Genomic DNA, 24,838 nt, shown 5'->3' on the forward strand with positions numbered 1-24,838 from the left:
CAATAAACTTTCAGAGAGCCGCAGCTGACAGTAGAACCTTCATTGGGGTAGTTTCCAAAAAAACCTGAAGCTTACTTTACTTGTCTCCATTATTAATTAATGATCATGTGGGGATCAATGAGAGGATCAGAACTTGTGAGGAACCTCCAGAGATGTTTATAGACAATAGACAATAGACAATAGGTGCAGGAGGAGGCCATTCGGCCCTTCGAGCCAGCACCGCCATTCAATGTGATCATGGCTGATCATTCTCAATCAATACCCCGTTCCTGCCTTCTCCCCATACCCCCTATCCTTAAGAGCTCTATCTAGCTCTCTCTTGAATGCATTCAGAGAGTTGGCCTCCACTGCCTGCTGAGGCAGAGAATTCCACAGATTCACAACTCTCTGACTGAAAAAGCTTTTCCTCATCTCAGTTCTAAATGGCCTACCCCTTATTCTTAAACTGTGGCCCCTTGTTCTAGACTCCCCCAACATTGGGAACATGTTTCCTGCCTCTAACGTGTCCAACCCCTTAATAATCTTATATGTTTCAATAAGATCCCCTCTCATCCTTCTAAATTCCAGTGTATACAAGCCTAGTCACTCCAGTCTTTCAACATATGACAGTCCCGCCATTCCAGGAATTAACCTAGTAAACCTACACTGCACGCCCTCAATAGCAAGAATATCCTTCCTCAAATTTGGAGACCAAAACTGCACACAGTATTCCAGGTGTGGTCTCACTAGGGACCTATACAACTGCAGAAGGACCCCTTTGCTCATATACTCAACTCCTCTTGTTATGAAGGCCAACATTCCATTGGCTTTCTTCACTGCCTGCTGTACCTGCATGCTTCTTTTCAGTGACTGATGCACTAGGACACCCAGATCTCGTTGTACGTCCCCTTTTCCTAACTTGACACCATTTCTAACTAGAACCAATCACCCAACAGAGTCAGCTTACTCAAGATAGGCACAAAATGCTGGAGTGACTCAGTGGGACAGGCAGCATCTCTGGAGAGAAGGAATGGGTTAAGGGCCTGTCCAAGTTACACGATTTTTAAGGCGATCTCCGGCAACTGTCAAAGTCGTAGCGCGTCGCCGAAATTTTCTTTTACCCTACGACAATGACCACGACAATGACCATGACAATGACCATGACAATGACCACGACAATGACCGCGACAATGACCATGACAATGACCACGACAATGACCACGACAATGACCATGACAATGACCACGACAATGACCACGACAATGACCACGACAATGACCACGACAATGACCGCGACAATGACCATGACAATGACCACGACAATGACCACGACAATGACCACGACAATGACCACGACAATGACCACGACAATGCCGAGTCAGGTCGATACAAGTTACTTTTTTTGTGAAACTAGCACCTGGCTAGGAGATTACACCGTCTTCGGAAACATCACGAAATTCCCACGCTCACCTGACCGTCAAACTGTCACCTCCAATCTACCCGTCAAATGTCCTGACGGTAAATAAATGGGTTAAACAAAACCATCTTCTGGTATCTTCAAATGCCTTTTCTTAATTTAATATTACGTGCTTCTAAACGCATCTGCGACAACCTAGCAAACCTGGGGACAGCGTGCGACAGACAGCGCCCGCAATAAGCTACGATACCTGGCCACAAGCCGAGAAATTTCTATCTGGAATATTTTTCCACGACGCGCCGAGATCCGCTACGATTCATTGAAGACTCCTCACGATCACGCCCGTGCGCGACACCCCGGCAAACGTTCAACGACAGCCTAGTCACCGGCAGTCACCTTAAAATCGCCTACGTGGGACAGGACCGTTACTTTTTGGTAAGTTAGTAGCTGCTTTTACATTGAACTTGACTTCTGATTGTAAGAAGGAGAAGCCAGGTGCTGGCGTGTGAGCAAGTTTCCCCAGGAAGCAGATAATCAGTCCTGGAGACCAGGGCCGTTTTTACAGCATTATGGGCCCCCGGGCAAAGCAGTGTACTGGGGCCCCTACCGTTACTCTCCCCCACCCCCCTTTCCCTACCAGCCCCCCCTGTCGTGCCGGCGAAAAGCACTTACCGAAAGGCACTTAGCGATGGACTTAGGGTGCTACATTGTTGCGAAAAGCACTTACAGATCGCTGTGAGAAGCACTTAGGGATGGAAAATGTTGCGAAAAAAGCACTTATTGAACCTACATTTTTAAAGTAGTATTTATTTATTGCAAGTCACTTAACATACACAGGTCAGCATGGGGCCCCTATGCTCGTGGGGCCACGGGCAAGTGCCCATCAGGCCCATGCGTTAAGACGGCCCTGCTGGAGACTGTTTGCCAGGGAGACAGACTTAACAGCTACAGACACCGTGACCTGACTGCTCAACGCCAGCCTTCCAGAATCTCAACCTAAACACACATACGACAAATGACTCAAGCACTGCAGACTACGTCATTTTAGTTTAGTTTAGTTTAGTTTAGAGATACTGCACGGAAACAGGCCCTTCGGCCCATCAAGTCCGCACTGACCAGCGATCCCCGCACCCTAGCACTATCCTGCACTCGGGTCAATTTACATTTTATACCATTTTATACCTTCAAACCTGTACGTCTTTGGAGTGTGGTAGAACGTACAAACTCTGCACAGACACGCACCCACAGTCAGGATCGAACCCGGGTCCCTGGTGCTGTGAGCGCTGTAAGGTGGTAGCTCTACCGCTGCACCACCGTGCCATCCTTACAATACAATACAATACAATACAATATATCTTTATTGTCATTGTACAGGGGTACAACGAGATTGGGAATGCGCCTCCCATACCATGCAATAAATTAATTAGCCAGTCAGTATTAATTTAAGCAACAACAACCCAACAAAACAGTTTGTAACAGTTTTAAGACAGAATAAAGTGCAAGTAGATCTGTGCTGGTTCACTGTGCGATGTGACCATCCGGCTCAGCAGGACCGGTTCATAGCAGCTATGGCCCTGGGGATGAAGCTGTTCCTGAGTCTGGAGGTGCGGGCGTAGAAGGCCTTGTATCGTCTGCCCGATGGTAGAAGTTCGAACAGACTGTTGCAGGGGTGTGAAGAGTCTTTGTGGTTGCTGGTGGCTTTTCTGAGACATTGTGTGTTGTAGATGCCCTCCAAGGCTGGTAGCTGTGTTCCGATGGTCCTCTGAGCTCTATGGACTACCCGCTGAAAAGCTTCATGTTCTATTTCCAATAATTGAATGAAAATTGCACAACTTGCAAACTTCCATTTGTTTACAATTACAGTGCAGCAAAAGGGATCATGTGTAATATCTAAACATAGCTGATCGAAGCAAGTGTCATGCCCACACGAGGTTTACATTTTATACAAAACTAGACCGTGGACCCGTTGGGCCCAAACCTCTCCTGCATTGGTGCAGCACCCTCTCCTCCCCCCCTCCCCCCTCTCCCCCCGAAAGGAGAAAAGGAATAGGTGACGTTTCGGGTCACGGCTTGGGCAGGGGAGCGATGGAGAGAGAGAGAGGGAGATACAAGGGTTACTTGAAGTTAGAGAAATAAAAACTCATACCACTGGGGTGTAAGCTGCCCAAACAAAATATAAGGTGCCGTTCCTCCAATCTGAGTGCATTTGGTCTCACTCTGACAACGGAGGAGGCCCAGGACAGAAAGGTCAGTGTGGGAATGGGAGGGGGAGTTAAGGTTTTTGGCAACCGGGTGATTAGGTAGCCCCAGGCTACCTGACGTAGTCTAGATAGTTGTCAGAGTCAGTGGGTTTATAACAGATGTCAGTCGATAATCCATCTCCTGTGATGGAGGCAGTTCGATCATGAAAGGGGGGGGAGGGGTCACAGATGGTCCAAGTGAATTTGAGTGCAGGATGGAAATTGGTGGTGAGATTAATGATGTTGCAGACCAATGCAATGGCCAACACAACGGTGAGATCCGGGCTGTTACATTTAGCAGTTTGAGGAAATAGAATGGCTCACTGGGCCCCCGACAGAGGGCAATAAGAGTCACTATGAAAGTGAACAATTCATTTAAGGAAATGACAGGACATTTCCTTCCCTAAAATACTTTGCCAGGAAATACATTATGGTTCCTTCACTGCTTCTGCAACTCATTACTCAACACAAGAAGTGTCATTTTATTGCACTATTATTATAAGAAGATAACTGCAGATGCTGGTACAAGTCGAAGGTATTTATTCACAAAATGCTGGAGTAACTCAGCAGGTCAGGCAGCATCTCGGGAGAGAAGGAATGGGTGACGTTTCGGGTCGAGACCCTTCTTCAGACTGAAGAAGGGTCTCGACCCGAAACGTCACCCATTCCTTCTCTCCCGAGATGCTGCCTGACCTGCTGAGTTACTCCAGTATTTTGTGAATAATTGCACTATTATTGTTTGTTTGCTTTTTATATGTACATATGTGTGCGTGCATGTGTCAAGTCAAGTCAAGTCAAATTTATTTGTCACATACACATACTCGATGTGCAGTGAAATGAAAGTGGCAATGCCTGCGGGTTGTGCACAAAAAGATATATATATATATATATATACGCACACATATATATGCCAGCAGACTGCCAGGTGTTGCGCCAATAAGTACTGGGCACAGCTTAGTGAGGACATCCAGATGGCCGCCATAACAGGGAACATCAGGGGAATGCACGGTGGCGTTAAGAAGGCACTAGGACCAGTCCAGGGCGAGACAGCCCCCCTCAAATCCTCCGCTGGGGAAGTAATCACAGACAAATGCCAGCAGATGGAGAGAAGGGTGGAACACTACTCCGACCTCTACTCGAGAGAGAGAACACTGTGTCCCCCTCCGCACTTGGCGCCATCGAGTGCCTGCCGACCACGGATGAGTTAGATGGGGAGCCGATGATAGAAGAGCTCAGGCAAGGCCATTGACAGCCTGGCCTCAGGCAAGGCCCCAGGCAGTGATGGGATTCGCCCTGACCTGATCAAGCACTGCAAGACTACCTTACTGCTTCCTCTGCATGAAGTCCGGAATGGCGGGACTGTCGTATGTTGAAAGACTGGAGCGACTAGGCTTGTATACGCTGGAATTTAGAAGGATCGGAGGGGATCTTATCAAAACGTATAAGATTATTAAGGGGTTGGACACGTTAGAGGCAGGAAACATGTTCCCAATGTTGGGGGAGTCCAGAACCAGGGGCCACAGTTTAAGAATAAGGGGTAGGCCATTTAGAACGGAGATGAGGAAAAACTTTTTCAGTCAGAGAGTTGTGAATCTGTGGAATTCTCTGCCTCAGAAGGCAGTGGAGGCCAATTCTCTGAATGCATTCAAGAGAGAGCTAGATAGAGCTCTTAAGGATAGCGGAGTCAGGGGGTATGGGGAGAAGGTAGGAACGGGGTACTGATTGAGAATGATCAGCCATGATCACATTGAATGGCGGTGCTGGCTCGAAGGGCCGAATGGCCTCCTCCTGCACCTATTGTCTATTGTAAGTCCTCTGCCAGTGCTGGCAAGAAGGAGCTGTACCGCAGGACATGAGGGATGCCACGATCATTACCCTCTACAAGAACAAGGGCGAGAGAAGCGACTGCAACAACTACAGAGGCATCTCCCTCCTCAACATCGTCGGCAAGGTCTTTGCTCGGGTCGTCTTGATCCGCCTGCAGAAGCCGGCAGAACGTGTCTACCCAGAGTCACAGTGCGGTTTCCGAGCTGGAAGATCAACAGTAGACATGGTCTTCTCCCTTCGCCAGCTCCAGGAGAAGTGCAGAGAACAGCGGATGCCCCTGTATATTGCTTCCATTGACCTCACCAAGGCGTTCGACTTCGTCAGCAGACATGGCCTATTCAAGGCTCTCCCAAAGATCGGCTGCCCACCAAAACTGCAGAGCATGATAGAATCCTTCCACATCAACACGAAGGGGACAGTGCAGTTCAATGGCCGCTTCTGGGAGCCCTTCGACATCCGCAGTGGCGTCAAACAAGGCTGCGTCCTCGCTCCCACACTCTTTGGGATTTTCTTCGCTCTGCTCCTGAAACATGCCTTCGGCACCGCAACAGAAGATCAGATGGCAAGCTCTTCAACCTCACCCGCCTCCGAGCCAAGACAAACGTACGTGAAGCTCTCATCAGAGACATGTTGTTCGCCGATGACGCAGCAGATGTGTCCCACACCCAGCAGGAACTACAGTCACTGATGGACCGCTTCTATCGGGCTTGCAAGGACTTTGGGCTGACCATCAGCCTGAAGAAGACGAACGTCCTGGGACAGGATACAGAGGCACCGACTGTCATCACCATCGACGACTACGAACTCGATGCCGTCCATCAGTTCACGTACCTCGGCTCCACCATCACCGACAACCTCTCCTTGGACACAGAGATTGACAAGAGGATCGGGAAGGCAGCTACAACTCTCGCTCGCCTCACAACTCGAGTGTGGACCAATCCAAAGCTGACAGTGAAGACAAAGATAGCAGTCTACAACGCAACGCCTGTGACAACAGCAGGCTGCTGTACGGCAGTGAGACATGGACTACATACGCCAGACTGGAGAGAAGGCTCAACACCTTCCACCTTAGAAGCATCCGCCGTATCCTGGGTATATCCTGGCGAGACAGAGTGTCCAACGCCGAGATTCTGTCTGGCGCTGGCCTTCCCAGTATGTACACTCTACTTAGGCAGCACAGGCTGCGATGGCTGGGCCATGTCCACCGCATGGAGGATGGCCATATTCCAAAAGACATCCTCTATGGAGAGCTGACATCTGGGAGGAGAACCATTGGCCGCCCCCAGCTACGTTACAAGGATGTCCGCAAGAGAGATTTGAAGGGGCTCGACATCGATGTGGAGTCCTGGGAGAGCCTTGCAGCTGACCGCACGAGATGGAGAGGTACCCTGAACCAACATCTCAAAACGGGGGGAGAGAAACTGATGAACGCAGCGGCAGACAAGCGGGCACGCAGAAAGGAGCGCAGCAACTTCAACAGACCAGAGACCACACACAAATGTGACCTTTGCCACAGAGACTGTCACTCCCACATTAGACTCTTCAGCCACGAGCGAAGCTGCTCTAGCCGAGGTGTGGAACAAGCAGCCAACGAGGATGCATCACCCATGGTCAGCCATGACCGAGGGGGCCTAAGATATATATATATATATATATATATATTCACAAAATGCTGGAGTAACTCAGCAGGCCAGGCAGCATCTCGGGAGAGAAGGAATGGGTGACGTTTCGGGTCGAGATCCTTCTTCAGAAGAAAGGTCTCGACCCGAAACGTCACCCATTCCTTCTCTCCCGAGATGCTGCCTGACCTGCTGAGTTACTCCAGCATTTTGTATATATAGATGTATATAAGTATATAGACGTCAATAGGTATATGTAGGTATGTGTATATATACACACTGAACTTTTTTTCTCATTTAATATATTGTTTACAGTGTACTATGTTTACATATTCTGTTGTGCTGCTACAAGTAAGAATTTCATTGTCCTATCTGGGACACATGACAATAAAACACTCTAGACTCTTGAAGTGTGGCACTTCAAGTGGGCAGCTTCACCCAGTATTCCCAAGGGCAATTATGGCTGGGCAGTAAATACTAATCATGCCCGCAATGCTCACGATAAACGAAAATGATTTAAAGATGTCAGTGGAGCAGAATGTTTAAAGCTAGACAAATGATGCTGGAGTAACTCAGCGGGACAGGCAGCATCTCTGGATAGAAGGAATGGGTGATGTTTCTGGCCAAGACTTTTTTTTCAGAAAACTTGTAATTCACTGTTACTGATTATTTAGTCAACTAAGTTGATTTTTCCAGAAGCAAACTATTTTCAGGAAAATGCTATAAAACCAGCTCAGTTTTTGTTTCTCGACCCGAAACGTCACCCATTTCCTCTCTCCAGAGAGACTGCCTGGTTACTCCAGAGTTACCAGCCTCAGAGGGCAGTGGAGGCCAATTCTCTGAATACATTCAAGAGAGAGCTAGATAGAGCTCTTAAGGATAGCGGAGTCAGGGGGTATGGGGAGAAAGCAGGAACGGGGTACTGATTGAGAATGATCAGCCATGATCACATTGAATGGCGGTGCTGGCTCGAAGGGCCGAATGGCCTACTCCTGCACCTATTGTCTATTGTCTATTGTCTATTGTCTATTGTTACTCCAGCTTTTTGTGTCTATCATATCATACCATATCATATATATACAGCCGGAAACAGGCCTTCTCGGCCCACCAAGTCCATGCCGCCCAGTGATCCCCGTACACATTAACACTATCCTACACCCACTAAGGACAATTTTTAACATTTACCCAGCCAATTAACCTACATACCTGTAAGTCTTTGGAGTGTGGGAGGAAACCGAAGATCTCGGAGAAAACCCACGCAGGTCACGGGGAGAACGTACAAACTCCTTACAGTGCAGCACCCGTAGTCAGGATCGAACCTGAGTCTCCGGCGCTGCATTCGCTGTAAAGCAGCAACTCTACCGCTGCGCTACCGTGCCTTATCCTTACCCTCCCTCTCATCAGTATTTGCCAAGTCAAAAATTAATTCTCCTCATTATTTGATTGCTTTTCTAAAACAATAGGTTAGACATCAATGTAGTTTAACAATCTTCTGAACATCACCAAGGCATCTCCACCACTAACTTCTGACAAATATTGGCCAGTCAAAGTAAAATCGAGGTCTTGAGGAAACTCATTTCAAGTCAAGTCAAGTTTATTTGTCACATACACATACACGATGTGCAGTGAAATGAAAGTGCCAATGCCTGCGGATTGTGCACAAAAAAAGAATTACAGTTACAGCATATAAATAAAAGTTAATACAGAGAAGACAAAATTTAGTCCCTGGAGTTATAAAAGTTAACAGTCCTGATGGCCTGTGGGAAGAAACTCCGTCTAATCCTCTCCGTTTTCACAGCGTGACAGCGGAGGCGTTTGCCTGACCGTAGCAGCTGGAACAGTCCGTTGCTGGGGTGGTAGGGGTCCCCCATAATGTTGCTGGCTCTGGATCTGCACCTCCTGATGTATAGGTCCTGCAGGGGGGCGAGTGTAGTTCCCATAGTGCGTTCAGCCGAACGCACCACTCTCTGCAGGGCCTTCCTGTCCTGGGCAGAGATGTTCCCAAACCAGACTGTAATGTTGCCGGACAGGATGCTATCTACAGCCCCAGAGTAGAAGCATTGAAGGATCCTCAGAGACACTCTGAATTTCCTCAGCTATCTGAGGTGGTAAAGGCGCTGCCTTGCCTTACCCACCAGTGCAGCAATGTGCGTTGCCCATATCAGATCCTCTGTGATGTGGACTCCCAAGTATTTAAAACTGCTCACCCTATCCACAGTAGACCCATTTATCTCCAGTGGCGCGTACGTCCTTGGATGTTGAACCCTTCTAAAGTCCACAATCAGCTCCTTAGTTTTAGTGACATTCAAGAGGAGGCTGTTGTCCTGACACCAGAGTGCCAGATCAGCCATCTCCTCCCGGTAGGCCTTCTCTACATTTATCTACATAGCTGCTGGCACAGTATCAGCAGATGGCAAACAGTTAAGGGTTAGGTTGAGAAATTCGTGCCACACGACCACACACAGTGCAACGTCAAGAACAACATCAGCAACTCTGCTGAAACCACCTACAATTCAACAGAACATATGCAATATAAATGAAGACACTATGTGCTAAGGTAACCCGGCGAGTCAGGCAGCATCTCTGGAGGACATGACCAGGTGCCGTTTCAGGGTCGGGACCCAAAGTGTTGGAGTAAGTCAGTGGTTCAGGCAGCATTTCAGGAGAGCATGAACAGGTGACGTTACGGGTCGAGACAATTCCTCAGACTGAAGAAGGGCCCCCAATCTGAAACGGCTCCTATTCATGTTCCCCAGAGATGCTACCCGACCCGCTGGGTTACTCCAGCACTTTATGTCTTTTCTAAACCAGCATCTGCAGTTCGTTGTCTCTGCGATATAAACGAGCTGTCATTCGGTAGCTGCAAGCTATGATGATAAAAAAGTGAACATTTGTCATTTTGAAAGATGCATAAAACAGCATATTTTTGGCATCGGGGATGGAGTGGGTGAGTGGGGGGAGGAGGGGGAGATAAGGGGGAATGAGTGGGGGGCTGGTTGAGGGTGCTACACCAATACAGGAGAGGCTTTGTGTCCAGGGCTCACTCAGTCACACCCTCTCCCCTTCCTTGCCTCCCCCCCCTCCCCTCTATGAGGAATGGGCCCAACGGGTCCACTTGGTCTAGTCATTAACGAAATCAAAGGAGCAATCGGCTGACAACTTACCGAACACGCCGACTTTACCTAACACCCTTCTGGCAAAAAGTTGCAAGTATCCACACAGCATGAATCGTGAGCTCTGAGCGCGTGAAAACCTTTTTCAAAACTTGTGAAGTTTCTGCAAAGAAAGTTACTCTTATCGGGTCCGCGTTCTTCCTCTTTTGACATTGCTGAGTGGCGCAACTTATTTGAGTCAGGCGGGCTCAAAGTCAGCAAACAAATACATTTAGAAAAATAACGAAAAGCATCCATACGAAAAAAAAATAAATACAAATTACATACCAAGCCCTTCAAGTCTCTGAGCCCTCTCGAAAGCTATATTGGTGAAGTGGTGCGCTGTCAAAATGCACAGGAAATGTCAGCTCCAACTGGTCATCACCACAAATGATATGAGCAGAACAAAGTGAGCAGGTTCACCATTGTTCACACGTCGGTTAAACTGCTTTCCTGTTGCTCTTCCGCCAGTCCTCCATTGCAGAAATGGATCCACTTAATATCTCCAAGCAAGCCAGACTGCACAAATTTACTTTGGACTAACGCGTGCTGCACTTGTTTTTTCAGTGTATCCCCTTCTGCTGCCCAACACTGCTTGCAACGACATACACACCCAGTGTAACTTACTCTGGCAAAACTCGCTGCCATTCAGCACCGGAGGAAATTAAGACATCCGTCCACTTCACCCGATTGTGAGTTTCTCTGGACGGCAGCAAGATTTGCCAGCTACACCAGTGAGTCATGTTGGTCACAATTTTGACAAAACAGCGTCTCACAACTTCACAACTTCACAAGTTATTGGCGTAGAATAAGGCCATTCGGCCCATCAAGTCTTCTCTGCCATTCAATCAAGGCTGCTCTCTGCCTCCTAATCCTATTTTCCTGCCTTCTCCCCATAAGTTAAGTCAAGTCAAGTCTACTTTATTTGCCACATGCACATACAAGATGTGCAGTGAAATGAAAGTGGCAATGCCTGCGGATTGTGCTAAACTACGAAACAGAATAGAATTTTTTTTTTTTAAAAGACAGAACACAAAAAATAAATTAATACAATAAATTAGTCGTTGGTGATATAAAAGTTAACAGTCCTGATGGCCTGTGGGTAGAAACTCCGTCTCATCCTCTCCGTTTTCACAGTGTGACAGCGGAGGCGTTTGCCTGACCGTAGCAGCTGGAACAGTCCATTGCTGGGGTGGTAGGGGTCCCCCATAATGTTGCTGGCTCTGGATCTGCACCTCCTGATGTATAGGTCCTGCAGGGGGACGAGTGTAGTTCCCATGGTGCGTTCTACCAAACGCATTACTCTCTGCAGGGCCATCCTGTCCTGGGCAAAGCTGTTCCCAAACCAGATTGTGATGTTGCCGGACAAGATGCTTTCTACAGCCCCAGAGTAGAAGCACTGAAGGATCCTCAGAGAGACTCTGAATTTCCTCAGCTGTCTGAGGTGGTAAAGGCGCTGCCCTGCCTTACCCACCAGTGCGGCAATGTGTGTTGTCCATGTCAGATCCTCTGTGATGTGGACTCCCAGGTATTTAAAGCTGCTCACCCTATCCACAGTAGACCCATTTAACTCCAGTGGCGTGTACGCCCTCGGATGTTGAGCCCATAATCCCTGACACCCGTTCTAATCAAGAATCTGTCTATCTCTGCCTTAAAAATATCCACTAACCTGGCCTCCACAGCCCTCTGTGGCAATGAGTTCCACAGATTAACCACCCTCTGACTGAAGAAATTCCTCCTCACCTCCTTTCTAAAAGAGCGCCCTTTAATTCTGAGGCTGTGACCTCTGGTTCTAGACTCTTCCACCAGTGGAAACATCCTCTCCACAACCACTCTATCTGTGCCTTTCATTATTCTGTAAGTTTCAATGAGGTACCTCCTCAACCTTCTAAACTCCAGTGAGTACAGGCCCAGTGCTGTCAAGTCCTTCAAAGGACAAACATTTGCACTGAAGATCACAGAGTACTTACTGCATTGCGACTGATATTCATGGATGCTATCAAAGGTCGATTTGTTGTTCATTTGGGGCAGCAAGTGTTCTTGTGTCTTACTCAAGAGTTGTTCAATTGCACATTCTTTATCAACCTTTCTGTCTAGAGTCACGCTAAGTGCTGGAGTAACTCAGCGGGCCAAACAGCATTTCTGGAGGACATGGATAGGCAACGTTTCAGGTCAGGACTCTGTTTCAGACTGATTATAGTAGGGGTGAAAAAGCTGAAGGAGAGGTGTGGCCAGGACATAGTCTGGCAAGTGGTGGGTGGGTACAGTAAGGGGGAGGGGGGGGGGGCATTAATTTGCAGATGTTTGGACAAAGACCAGAAATGAAAACCTCTGTACCTCTTGCCTGACGGGAGTGGGGAAATTAGGGAGTGGCCAGGGTGCGACTCATCCTTGATTATGCAGCTGGCCTTGCCGAGGCAGCGTGAGGTACAAATGAAGCCAATGGAAGGGAGGTTGGTTTGTGCGATGGTCTGGGCTGCGTCCACAATTCTTTGCAATTTCTTGCGGTCTTGGATGGAGCTGTTCCCAAACCGTGCTGTGATGCATCCTGATAAAATGCGTTCTACAGTGCATCAGTAGAAGTTGGTGAGAGTTGGTGGGGACATGCCGAACTTCCTAAGCCTCCTAAGGAAGTAGAGGCGTTGTTGTGCTTTCTTGCCCATTGCTTCAACATGGGTGGTCCAGGACAAGTTGCTAGTGATGTTTACCTCTGAGAAATAGAAGCTTCCGGCCATCTTTAGTTCAGCGTTGTCAATGTATGCGTGTACCGCATCACTTCCTGAAGTCGATCACTATCTCCTTTGTCTTGTTGACATTGAGAGGGGCGGTCACGGTGGCGCAGCGGTAGAGTTGCTGCCTTACAGCGAATGCAGCGCCGGAGACCCGGGTTCCATCCCGACTGCTGTAAGTATGGAGTTTGTACGTTCTACCCGTGGGTTTTCTCCGAGATCTTCGGTTTCCTCCCGCACTCCAAAGACGTGCAGGTTTGTAGGTTGATTGGCTCGGTAAATGTAAAAAATGTCCCCAGTGGGTGTAGGATGGTGTTAGTGTGCGGGGATCGCTGGTCGGCGCGGACCCAGTGGACCGAAGGGCCTGTTTCCGCGGTGTATCTCTGAACTAAACTAAATTAAACGAATGGAATCAGATTTGTACGTGGCTGCACAGTCGTGGGTGTACAAGGAGTAGTGAAGGGGGCGGAGAACGCAGCCTTGCGGGGCACCAGTGTTGAGGATTATCGTAGAGGATGAGTTGTCCCCTATCCTCACTGATTGGGGTCTGTTGGTCAGATTTAGATTTTTTAGATTTAGAGATACAGCACAGAGACAGGCCCTTCGGCCCACCGGGTCCGCGCCGCCCAGCGATCCCCGCACACTAACACTATCCTACACCCACTAGGGACAATTTTTACATTTTGCCCAGCCAATTAACCTACAAACCTGCACGTCTTTGGAGTGTGGGAGGAAACCGAAGATTTCGGAGAAAACCCACGCAGGTCACGGGGAGAACGTACAAACTCCGTACAGTGCAGCACCCGTAGTCGGGATCGAACCCGGGTCTCCGGCGCTGCATTCGCTATAAGGCGGCAACTCTACCGCTGTGCCACCGTGCCGCCCTAAGTCGCTCAGGAAATCGAGGATCCAGTTGCAGAGATGAGTGCTGACACCAAGTCCAGTGGGTTTGGCGATGAGCTTGGATGGTATAATGGTATTAAAGGCAGAGCTGTAGGTTATGAATAGGAGTCTGACGTAGGTGTCTCTCTTATCCAGGTGTTCTAGGCGCGGGTGTAGGGCCAGGGCGATGGCATCGATCGTGGACCTGTCACGGCGGTAGGTGAACTGCAGTGGGTCAAGGCCGCTGGGTAGACTGGATTTAATGCCTTCCATAACTAGCCTCTCAAAACACTTTGTGAGGGTGGATGTCAAGGACACTGGACACTAATTATTAAGGCATGAGATCTTACTTTTCTTTGTCACCAGATTGATAGTGGTCTTCTTAGAAAACATAGAAAACATAGAAAATAGGTGCAGGAGGAGGCCATTTGGCCCTTCAAGCCACCACCGCCAACTATTGTGATCATGGCTGATCATCCACAATCAGTAACCCGTGCCTGCCTTCTCCCCATATCCCTTGATTCCACTAGCCCCTAGAGCTCTATCTAACCCTCTCTTAAATTCATCCAGTGAATTGGCCTCCACTGCCCTCTGTGGCAGAGAATTCCACAAATTCACAACTCTCTGGGTGTAAAGTTTTTTTCTCATCTCAGTTTTAAATGGCCTCACCTTTAATCTTAGATGGTGGCCCCTGGTTCTGGACTCCCCCAACATTGGGAACATTTTTCCTGCGTCTCGCTTGTCCAGTCCTTTTATAATTTTATACGTTTCTATAAGATCCCCTCTCATCCTTCTAAACTCCAGTGAATACAAGCCCAGTCTTTCCAATCTTTCCTCATATGACAGTCCCGCCATCCCGGGGATTAACCTCATGAACCTACGCTGCACTGCCTCAATAGCAAGGACGTCCTTCCTCAAATAAGGAGACCAAAACTTCACATAATACTCTAGGAGTGGTCTCACCAGGGCCCTGTACAACTGCAGAAGGACCTCTTTGCTCCTATACTGAAATCCTCTCTTTATGAAGGCCAACAAGCCATTGGCTCTCTTCATTGCCTGCTGTACCTGCATGTTTACTTTCAGTGACTGGTGTACAAGGAAGCAGGTGGGTACCTCAGAATGGAGTAGGGAGAGGTTAAAGATGTCCCTGGACATTCCCGCTAGCTGGGCCTTGCAGCTACTAAGGACATGGCCAGGAACTCCGTCCGGGCCTGTTGCTTTTCGAGGGTTTACGCGCAGGAAGGCCGATCTAACCTCTGCATCAATGACCCTGGGAAGAGGCACACTTGAGTCTGTTGAGATGGATGCCACCCATCTCATCCCATGTTGGCCTTCTGCTCAAAGCGAGGATAGAAAGCATTCAGTTCATCAGGTGGAGCTGCACGATCACCGGTGATGTTGCCTGACGTCACTTTGCAGCCAGTTCTAATAATCAGTACATATATATAGTAAATAAAATGAAGAAGGGTCTCGACCCGAAACGTCGGCCATTCCTTCTCTCCAGAGATGCTGCCTGTCCCGCTGAGTTACTCCGGCATCTTGTGTCTCTCTGCGCTATTCAGAACGTCCCACATTCGGCATGGGACCAAATGATTATACTGGGACTCACGTTTGTCCTGGTATTGTCCCTTAGCATCTTTGATAGCTTTGCGAAGATCAGAACAAGCTTCCTTGCACCGCTCGGGATATGCACATATGTGCCCATGCATGCGTGTGTGATGATTAAGTCCATGTTTTACAGCCTACGTATTTTATGTTGCCAGCTACAGACAAGCAATGACACTCCTACAGAAGTGTCGGAGTGGAGGAAGGAACTGAGTGGAAGAAGGAACTGCAGATGCTGGTTTAAACCGAAGGCGGACACGAAACGATGGAGTAACTCAGTGGCAACTCAACCACCCTACCGCAACCAGAGAGCAGTCCTAAACTACTATCTACCTCATCTCGGACTATCTTTGATCGGCCTTTACTGACTTTACCTTGCACTAAACATTATTCACTAAACACTAAACACAATTGGAGGCCAATTCTCTGAATGCATTCAAGAGAGAGCTAGATAGAGCTCTTAAGGATAGCGGAGTCAGAGGGTATGGGGAGAAGGCAGGAACGGGGTGATCAGCCATGATCACATTGAATGGCAGTGCTGGCTCGAAGGGCCGAATGGCCTCCCCCTGCACCTATTGTCTATTGTCTATTCTCTTATCATTATATCTCTACACTGTGGATGGCTCAATTGTAATCATGTATCGTGAAGGGAGGAACTGCAGATGCTGGTTTACACCGAAAATAGACACAAGATGCTGGAGTAACTCAGCGGGACAGGCAGCATCTCTGGAGAGAAGGAATGGGTGACGTTTCAGATCGAGACCCTTCTTCAGACGGGTCTTCTTCACCCACATTGATCCTATTTGATCCTTTCAGATTCAAAATACGATTTTCTCCCTACAAGTGATCACCACGCCATTTTATAGTCTTTATGCTTATTCCCTGGTGAACAGTTGCTGTTTATAGGATCACGGTGGGCCGAAGGGCCTGTTTCCGCGCCGTATCTCGAAGCTAAACTAAGACATTTGTTCCAATTTTAAACTATTGAGCAAATTTATTAAATATAGTTTGAACAGTTGTAACAATCCATCACACCTGTCGTAATTTCCTCAAAACGGAACATGGTACAAAAGGTTGTGAAACCAAATTCTAATCTCTCTGTAAACTGTTGTGATCCACTACTCCTCTCCCGGCTTGCCAACGGCTGTTTTATTTGAAATCTAATTGTGAAAGGATATTTGTCAATTTGATTGGAGTATTGTGTACAGTTTTGGTCTCCTAATCTGAGGAAAGACATTCTAGCCTTAGAGGAAGTACAGAGAAGGTTCAGGCTCAAAGGGCCGAATGGCCTACTCCTGCACCTATTTTCTATGTTTCTATGTTTCTATGATTCAGTTGTACAAAGGACTGATAACCACACCTGCTCTTTCCAGCCGTCCACACCACTCCAGAGATATACAGAACCCACTACAACAGAGAGTGACTGAGACTGTCCAATCTTCCCCACTGAAGATGGACCCAAATTGCTGGAGTGATTCAGCGGCTCAGGCAGCATCTCTGGATGGAAGGAAAGGGTGACGTTTCGGGTTGAGACCCTTCAGGTCCGAAGAAGGGGCTCGACCCGAAACGTCACCCATTCCTCCTCTCCAGAGATGCTGCCTGGCCCGTCGAGTTACTCCAGCATTTTGTGTCTACATTTGGTGTAAACCAGCATCTGCAGTTCCTTTCCACATCATTTTTAGATTTAGAGATACAGCGCGGAAACAGGCCCTTCGGCCCACCGAGTCCGCGCCGCCCAGCAATCCCCGCACATTAACACTATCCTACACACACTAGGGACAATTTTTTACATATTACCCAGTCAATTAACCTACATACCTGTACGTCTTTGGAGTGTGGGAGGAAACCAAAGATCTCGGAGAAAACCCACGCAGGTCACGGGGAGAACGTACAAACTCCGTACAGACGGCGCCCGTAGTCAGGATCGAACCTGAGTCTCCGGCACTGCATTTGCTGTAAGGCAGCAACTCTACCGCTGCGCCACCGTGCCGCCCACTACCAAGTCAGCCACAGGATCTATATCCTGGTTTGCTAAAACCTTCCTGATAACCATTGCCATGGTGACCAGGATCAAGCTGCATTTAATGCAATATGTTTGAGAATACACATGACTTTATGGGCTGTTAAATATTGTGCTTTGTTGAAGAGGGCATCTATCAGGTTAGAAACCTTATTGAACCAATTCATATTTGTCACGGTAATGGCTCAAAAAAAGCTTGAGTACCCATCCGGCGATAGAGATGTGTGTGGGAAGGAACTGCAGATGCTGGTTTACACCGAAGATAGGCACAAGATGCTGGAGTAACTCAGCGGGACAGGCAGCATCTCTGGAGAGAAGGAATGGGTGACGTTTCCTGTTCAGAGGGGGGTGGGGGGGGGGGGGGGGGGGAATTGGGGGAAACTTATTTTCAATCTCATACCTCGACGGAGATGCGATTTTGCTCCTTATCATATCTCCGTCCCCACTGTGGCCTAGCATCGAGGAGTTGGTGGCCTTTCCTGGAGACCGGCCTGGCGCTTCAAGCCACGGGACTTTAACATTGTGGAGCTGCGATCCTTTGCCGGGGATCGACTGCGGAGAGCTCCAACCGCGGGGCCTGTGGACTCTAACACCGTGAAGCCCGCGGTCTCTGGTGAGAAGCGGCCGACTCGGGAGCTCCATGCCGCGGAGTGAGTTTCAATCCGTCCCGCGTGGGAGTTTCGATCATCCCGACGCGAGGGCCTCGGACAGTCGGCAGCGGCGACTGTGGACGGTTCAACAGCCCCGACCGCGGGTGAACAAAGAGGAAGATGCTTGAACTTTATTACCTTCCATCACAGTGAGGAATGTGGAATCCGCTGGGGTGGATGTTTATGTTAAATTTTACTTTTTGTGGCTGTGTGTCTTGTTGCTTTTCACTTAGTGTGGCTGTACGGTAACTCAAATTTCACTGTACCTTAATTGGTACGTGTGATAATAAACCGATCTTGAATCTTGAAGGTTAGAGAAGGTAAAGGGAGTGGTAAAGTTGAGACGGTTGATGTCACGCCCGCAGTTGGAGATGAAAAGGTCCAAAGAGGGTAGAAGGCCATTCGGGGGTAGTCTATTCCCTATATCCAGAGGTGCTGCCTGCCCCGCTATGTTACCCCAGCATTTTGTGTGCGTCGTCAGCTCTAGTGATGGTTACCCACATGTTGGTGTAGGAAGGAACTTCAGATGCTGGTCCAAAACGGAGATAGACACGAAAAGCTGGAGTAACTCAGCGGGTCAGGCAGCATCTCTGGAGAGAAGGAATGGGTGATGTTAAGGGTGGAGACCCTTCTTCAGACTGAGAGGTCTGGAATCAGCATCAGCAGCCTAACAAGAACTCTCCACATAATAATAATAATAATAATACATTTTATTTATATAGCGCTTTTCATATACTCAAAGACGCTTTACAGAGATTTTGAGAACATAGGGAAATTAATAAATAGATAAATAAGTAAATAAATAAATGAACAGAGAAAGGAGACAGTAGGTGAGGTGACCTTCAGTGGTTGAAGGCAGTACTGAACAGGTGAGACTTCAGCGATGTTTTGAATGTGGTGAGTGTGGGGGAGTCTCTAACGGTTTGGGGTAGTGAGTTCCATAGGGTGGGAGCAGCGATGGAGAAAGCCCTGTCCCCCCAGGATCTGAGTTTAGTCCGGATGTGGGGGGATAGGAGATTGGCAGCGGCAGAGCGGAGGGTGCAGGTGGGAGTGTGCCTGTGGAGGAGGTCGGTCAGGTAGGATGGGGCCAGGTTATGGAGGGCTTTGTAGGTTATGAGGAGGATTTTGTACTGGATTCTCTGGGGGATGGGGAGCCAGTGGAGTTTATAAAGGACGGGGGTGATATGGTCACGGATCGAGGTGTGTGTGAGTAGACGGGCAGCGGAGAAACATGTCCACTGTTTCTTCCATGCGGCTCTTGGCAGAGTTCTTGTTTGGTTGCTGATGCTGATTCTGGATCCCACGCCTCCAGTCAGTGAAAAGGATCCTCAGTTTTAATCAAAGCCACTCACGTTCCTGGCACGTGCTGAACATTGAGTAACCACGACAACGACAACACAATATCAAACCTTCTTTGCTGGCAATGATGCCAATCGGATTTTTTCTCTCACGTGACTCAATATAACGGCATTTTATAAGAGTATCATATCATATCATATCATATCATATCATATATATACAGCCGGAAACAGGCCTTTTCGGCCCTCCAAGTCCGTGCCGCCCAGCGATCCCCATACATTAACACTATCCTACACCCACTAGGGACAATTTTTACATTTACATTTACCCAGCCAATTAACCTACATACCTGTACGTCTTTGGAGTATCATGCTTTTGTTTGGTGTTGGCCAGGGTGAAAACATCAGTTCCTTCAGGGTATATTGAGAGAAGCCAAGCCAATTTGGCAAGTTATTATGTTTACATGACGGGCATTTACAAAGAAATATTATGAGCGAAAATGGATTTTAACCTTGTGCACAACATGTTTAGTTTTTGCAACCTCACTAATCCCCTGGGCAGACTGGTGCCTAAAGAAAGAATGATTATATTTGTCCTTTCCATATCTGTTATTTTTATAATAGTAATTTTCCAGCACTATTTTCTCTCTCAATGGCCAGTCAATAGTCAATAGTCGTTTATTTGTTACATACACATAAATGTGTAGTAAAATGAAGCATTACCCGCAGTTGAACAATAAGACCAATAAGATTAATCAATAAAAATGCAATAACACATACAATCACAACTAACACCAAACAAAAAGAAACATCGATCCATTTACAGTGTACAGATACATGATAAGGCAATAAACAAAATCGATTCCTTGCCTGCAGTCCGTCTGTCTTTTGTGTTTTTTGTTGTTTTTGTCTCAATTGTAGTGTTAATATGATGTAGTGTTGTATGTTATGTTTTGGGGGGGGGGTGGGAGGGAACGGGAACTGTAACTGTAACATTCTCTCTCCAGAACGGAGACGCGACCTTTGTTTCTGTGTCGTGTCTCCGTTCCCGTTGCGGCCTACCACCGGCCATGCACCTGGGACCACCTGGGTCTCTGGTTCGCAGAGCCCGCGGTCCGGACTCACCACCTGCGGCGCTGGCTGCCTGCGAATGCTGCGGGAACGGCTGCGACTCGTCTCCGGAGGCTCCGGCGCGGGCCGCGTGGACGTCGGAAGCCCGCAGGCCCCTGGATGGGGGCCGACATCGGGAGCTCCGGCAGCGGCAGAGGCAACGTGTTCGCCCGCCCCGAATCGCGGGCTTGGGTCGGCCCACCGTGGACCTTTCACCATCCGGCGCGGCCTGAAATAGGCCGCGGGATTTTCTTTCACCGCCCAGCGGGGGCTTCAATATCGGGAGCCCCGACCGCCCCGACGTGGCAACTCCAACAGCCTGACCGTGGGAGAAGACGGCAGGGAAGAGAAAAAGACATTTTGGCCTTCCATCACAGTGAGAAGGGACTGGAGGAGACTCACTGTGATGGAAGGCCAAAATGTCTTTTTCTCTTCCCTGCCGTCTTCTCCCACGGTCAGGCTGTTGGAGTTGCCACGTCGGGGCGGTCGGGGCTCCCGATATTGAAGCCCCCGCTGGGCGGTGAAAGAAAATCCCGCGGCCTATTTCAGGCCGCGCCGGATGGTGAAAGGTCCGCGGTGGGCCGACCCAAGCCCGCGATTCGGGGCGGGCGAACACGTTGCCTCTGCCGCTGCCGGAGCTCCCGATGTCGGCCCCCATCCAGGGGCCTGCGGGCTTCCGACGTCCACGCGGCCCGCGCCGGAGCCTCCGGAGACGAGTCGCAGCCGTTCCCGCAGCATTCGCAGGCAGCCAGCGCCGCAGGTGGTGAGTCCGGACCGCGGGCTCTGCGAACCAGAGACCCAGGTGGTCCCAGGTGCATGGCCGGTGGTAGGCCGCAACGGGAACGGAGACACGACACAGAAACAAAGGTCGCGTCTCCCTTCTGGAGAGAGAATGTTACAGTTACAGTTCCCGTTCCCTCCCACCCCCCCCCCCCCAAAACATAACATACAACACTACATCATATTAACACTACAATTGAGACAAAAACAACAAAAAACACAAAAGACAGACGGACTGCAGGCAAGGAATCGATTTTGTTTATTGCCTTATCATGTATCTGTACACTGTAAATGGATCGATTGTAATCACGCATTGTCTTTCTACAGTGGTGAAGGTGTGGAATTCTCTGCCTCAGAAGGCAGTGGAGGCCAGTTCGTTGGATGCTTTCAAGAGAGAGCTGGATAGAGCTCTTAAGGATAGCGGAGTGAGGGGGTATGGGGAGAAGGCAGGAACGGGGTACTGATTGAGAGTGATCAGCCACGATCGCATTGAATGGCGGTGCTGGCTCGAAGGGCTGAATGGCCTACTCCTGCACCTATTGTCTATTGTCTATTGTCTATTGTTGGCACACAACAAAAGATTTCCACTGTACCTCGTTACACGTGACAATAAACTAACCTGAACTGGTTTTACAGTATTTTCCTGAAAATAGTTTCCTTCCGTAAAATCAGGAGAGAAAATAAAACTCTAGACCAACCAGTTTGAATAAACTAGTAAAAGACAAAGTGATGAAGAAGGGTCCCAGCCTGAAACATCGTCTCCCCTTTCCCTCCATGGAGGTGCCTGACCCACTGAGTTCCTCCAGCACTTTGCGTTTTACTCACCATTTTGGCATCTTCAGTTTCTTGCATCTCTAAGCAACATAGTGTTAGGTCTGACCCACTAATCCTATTTAATCTAAATTAAAGATGTGAAGTATACATGCACCACTAAAGTTTAGACTTTGAGAATACAGATGCTCCTCGACTTACGATGCTTCGACTTCACGATGGTGCAAAAACGACACACATTCAGTAGAAACGGCACTTCGAATTTTGAATTTTGATCTTTTCCCGGGCTAGCGATATGCAGTAAGTGTTCTGAGCATGTTTTAGTTAGGCCAGGCTAGGCGATAATGTAGGTAATGTAGGTGGCTGTGACGTTCGGTAGGTTAGGTGGCTATGATGTTGGGTAGGTTATTAAGGGGTTGGACACGTTAGAGGCAGGAAACATGTTCCCAATGTTGGGGGAGTCCAGAACAAGGGGCCACAGTTTAAGAATAAGGGGTAGGCCATTTAGAACTGAGATGAGGAAAAACTTTTTCAGTCAGAGAGTTGTGAATCTGTGGAATTCTCTGCCTCAGAAGGCAGTGGAGGCCAATTCTCTGAATGCATTCAAGAGAGAGCTGGATAGAGCTCTTAAGGATAGCGGAGTCAGGGGGTATGGGGAGAAGGCAGGAACGGGGTACTGATTGAGAATGATCAGCCATGATCACATTGAATGGCGGTGCTGACTCGAAGGGACGAATGGCCTCCTCCTGCACCTATTGTCTATTGTCTATTGTCTATTGTTAGGTGGCTGTGATGTTGGGTAGGTTAGGTGGCTGTGATGTTCGGTAGGTTAGGTGGCTATGGTGTTCGGTAGGTTAGGTTTAATACCATTATACCATCCAAGCTCATCACCAAACTCACTGGACTTGATGTCAACACTCATCTATCCAATTGGATCCTCGACTTCCTGACCAACAGACCCCAATCCGGGAGGGTAGGGAACAACTCATCCTTTACGATAATCCTCAACACTGGTGCTCCGCAAGGCTGCGTTCTCCGCCCCCTTCACTACTCCTTGTACACCCACGACTGTGCAGCCACGTACAAATCTAATTCAATTTTAAATTCGGAGACAACACCACCATTGCGGGCTGGATATCAAATAATGAGGATGCAGAGTACGGGAAGGGGATTGAGAACCTCATGTCCTGGTGACGATACAACAACCTTTCTCACCATGTCAGCAAGACAAAGGAGATAGTGATCGACTTCAGGAAACGAAGTGGTACACATACCCCAGTTTGCATTGACAGAGATGGTTGTAAACTTCAAATTCCTAGAAGTGAATATCACCAACAACTTCTCCTGGACCACCCATGTTGAAGCAACCACCAAGAAAGCACAACAACGCCTCTACTTCCTTAGAAGGCTTAGGAGGTTCAGCATGTCCCCTACAACTCTCACCAACTTCTACAGATGCACCAGAGAAAGCATTCTATCAGGATGCATCACGACTTGGTTTGGGAACAGCTCCATCCAAGACCGCAAGAAATTGCAGCAAATTGTGGACGCAGCCCAGACCATCACACAAACCTTCCATTGACTCCATTTATACCTCACGCTGCCTCGGCAAGGCCAGCAGCACAATCAAGGACGAGTCGCACCCTGGCCACTCCCTCTTCTCCCCTCTCCCATCAGGCAAAAGGTACAGAAGTGTGAAAACGCACACCTCCAGATTCAGGGACAGTTCCTTCCCAGCTGTTATCAGGCAACAGAACCATCCTACCACAACCAGAGAGCAGTGCTGAACTACGATCTACCTCATTGGTGACCCTCGGACTATCCTTGATCGGACTTTGCTGGCTTTACCTTGCACTGAACGTTATTCCCTTATTATGTGTCTATACACTGTAAATGGATCGATTGTGATCATGTATTGTCTTTCTGCTGACTGGAAAGCGCGCAGCAAAAGTGGGGGAGCAGTAGGACCCAGGAGAGTCAGAAGAAGGGTCTCGACCCAAAATGTCACCCATTCCTTCTCTCCAGAGAAGCTGTCTGTCGAGGTGAGTTACTCCAGCATTTTGTGTCGGTCTATGGTACTCGAGGGAGTTGTGTTGTTGCAGGGGCTCAAGCTGAACAGCTAGCAGGGAAGGAAGGGAAAGGATCTGTTGACAGGACATAGAACTAAGACAGTGTAGCGACCATAGAGAATGGTCCAGGTCGTCGAACCCTCGGATTGGCCAGCGAGGTCACGTGGGAACGCGACCATGGGGATTGGTCCAGGGAGCGACATCGCTGATTGGCCAGCGATGTCATGTGCGCGTTTGGCGCCCGATTTAGTTAGTTCGGCGAAGTCTTCAAGGAAGACAGTAAGTTTGTGATGGTTGTCCTTTACCTTGTTGTTTAACTCTGTATTCGAATATTGCGGCTGCAATAAACTTCTTCTACAACCAACAAGTTTCGGACTCGCCATAACAGGGAATATCAGACATATGGTCAGGAACATGCATAACACAAGGTGCAAAATAGCTATAAAATACAAATGTGAAAGTCAGAGAGGAACATTTTATAAATGATGATCACAATGTTATAAACCTTAAACAAAGACTGGACAGGGTGGAAGACTAAAGATCAAAGTTATGAACTGGAATAAAATGATATTAGAATTGATCGAAGGTATTTATTCACAAAATGCTGGAGTCACTCAGCAGGTCAGGCAGCATCTCAGGAGAGAAGGAATGGGTGACGTTTCGGGTCGAGACCCTTCTTCAGACTGATGT

General features: G+C 48.5%; 1 protein-coding gene across 2 annotated transcripts in view; it reads right to left on the reverse strand.

The window, feature by feature from the left end:
- The window catches only part of ipcef1 (interaction protein for cytohesin exchange factors 1), a 130,156-nt gene that overhangs the window by 60,790 nt on the left and 44,528 nt on the right, over nucleotides 1-24,838 (reverse strand). The window contains exon 1 of one of the 2 annotated variants that reach the window (XM_078404714.1): nucleotides 10,523-10,602. The exons of the other annotated variant lie outside the window; for it this stretch is intronic. The gene's annotated coding sequence lies outside the window, so the exon portion shown is untranslated. Of the gene's footprint in view, nucleotides 1-10,522; nucleotides 10,603-24,838 lie in introns of those variants that run through there. 2 annotated transcript variants of the gene reach the window in all.

This window comes from Rhinoraja longicauda, chromosome 9, assembly GCF_053455715.1.
Source record: "Rhinoraja longicauda isolate Sanriku21f chromosome 9, sRhiLon1.1, whole genome shotgun sequence".
NCBI lineage: Eukaryota > Metazoa > Chordata > Chondrichthyes > Rajiformes > Arhynchobatidae > Rhinoraja > Rhinoraja longicauda.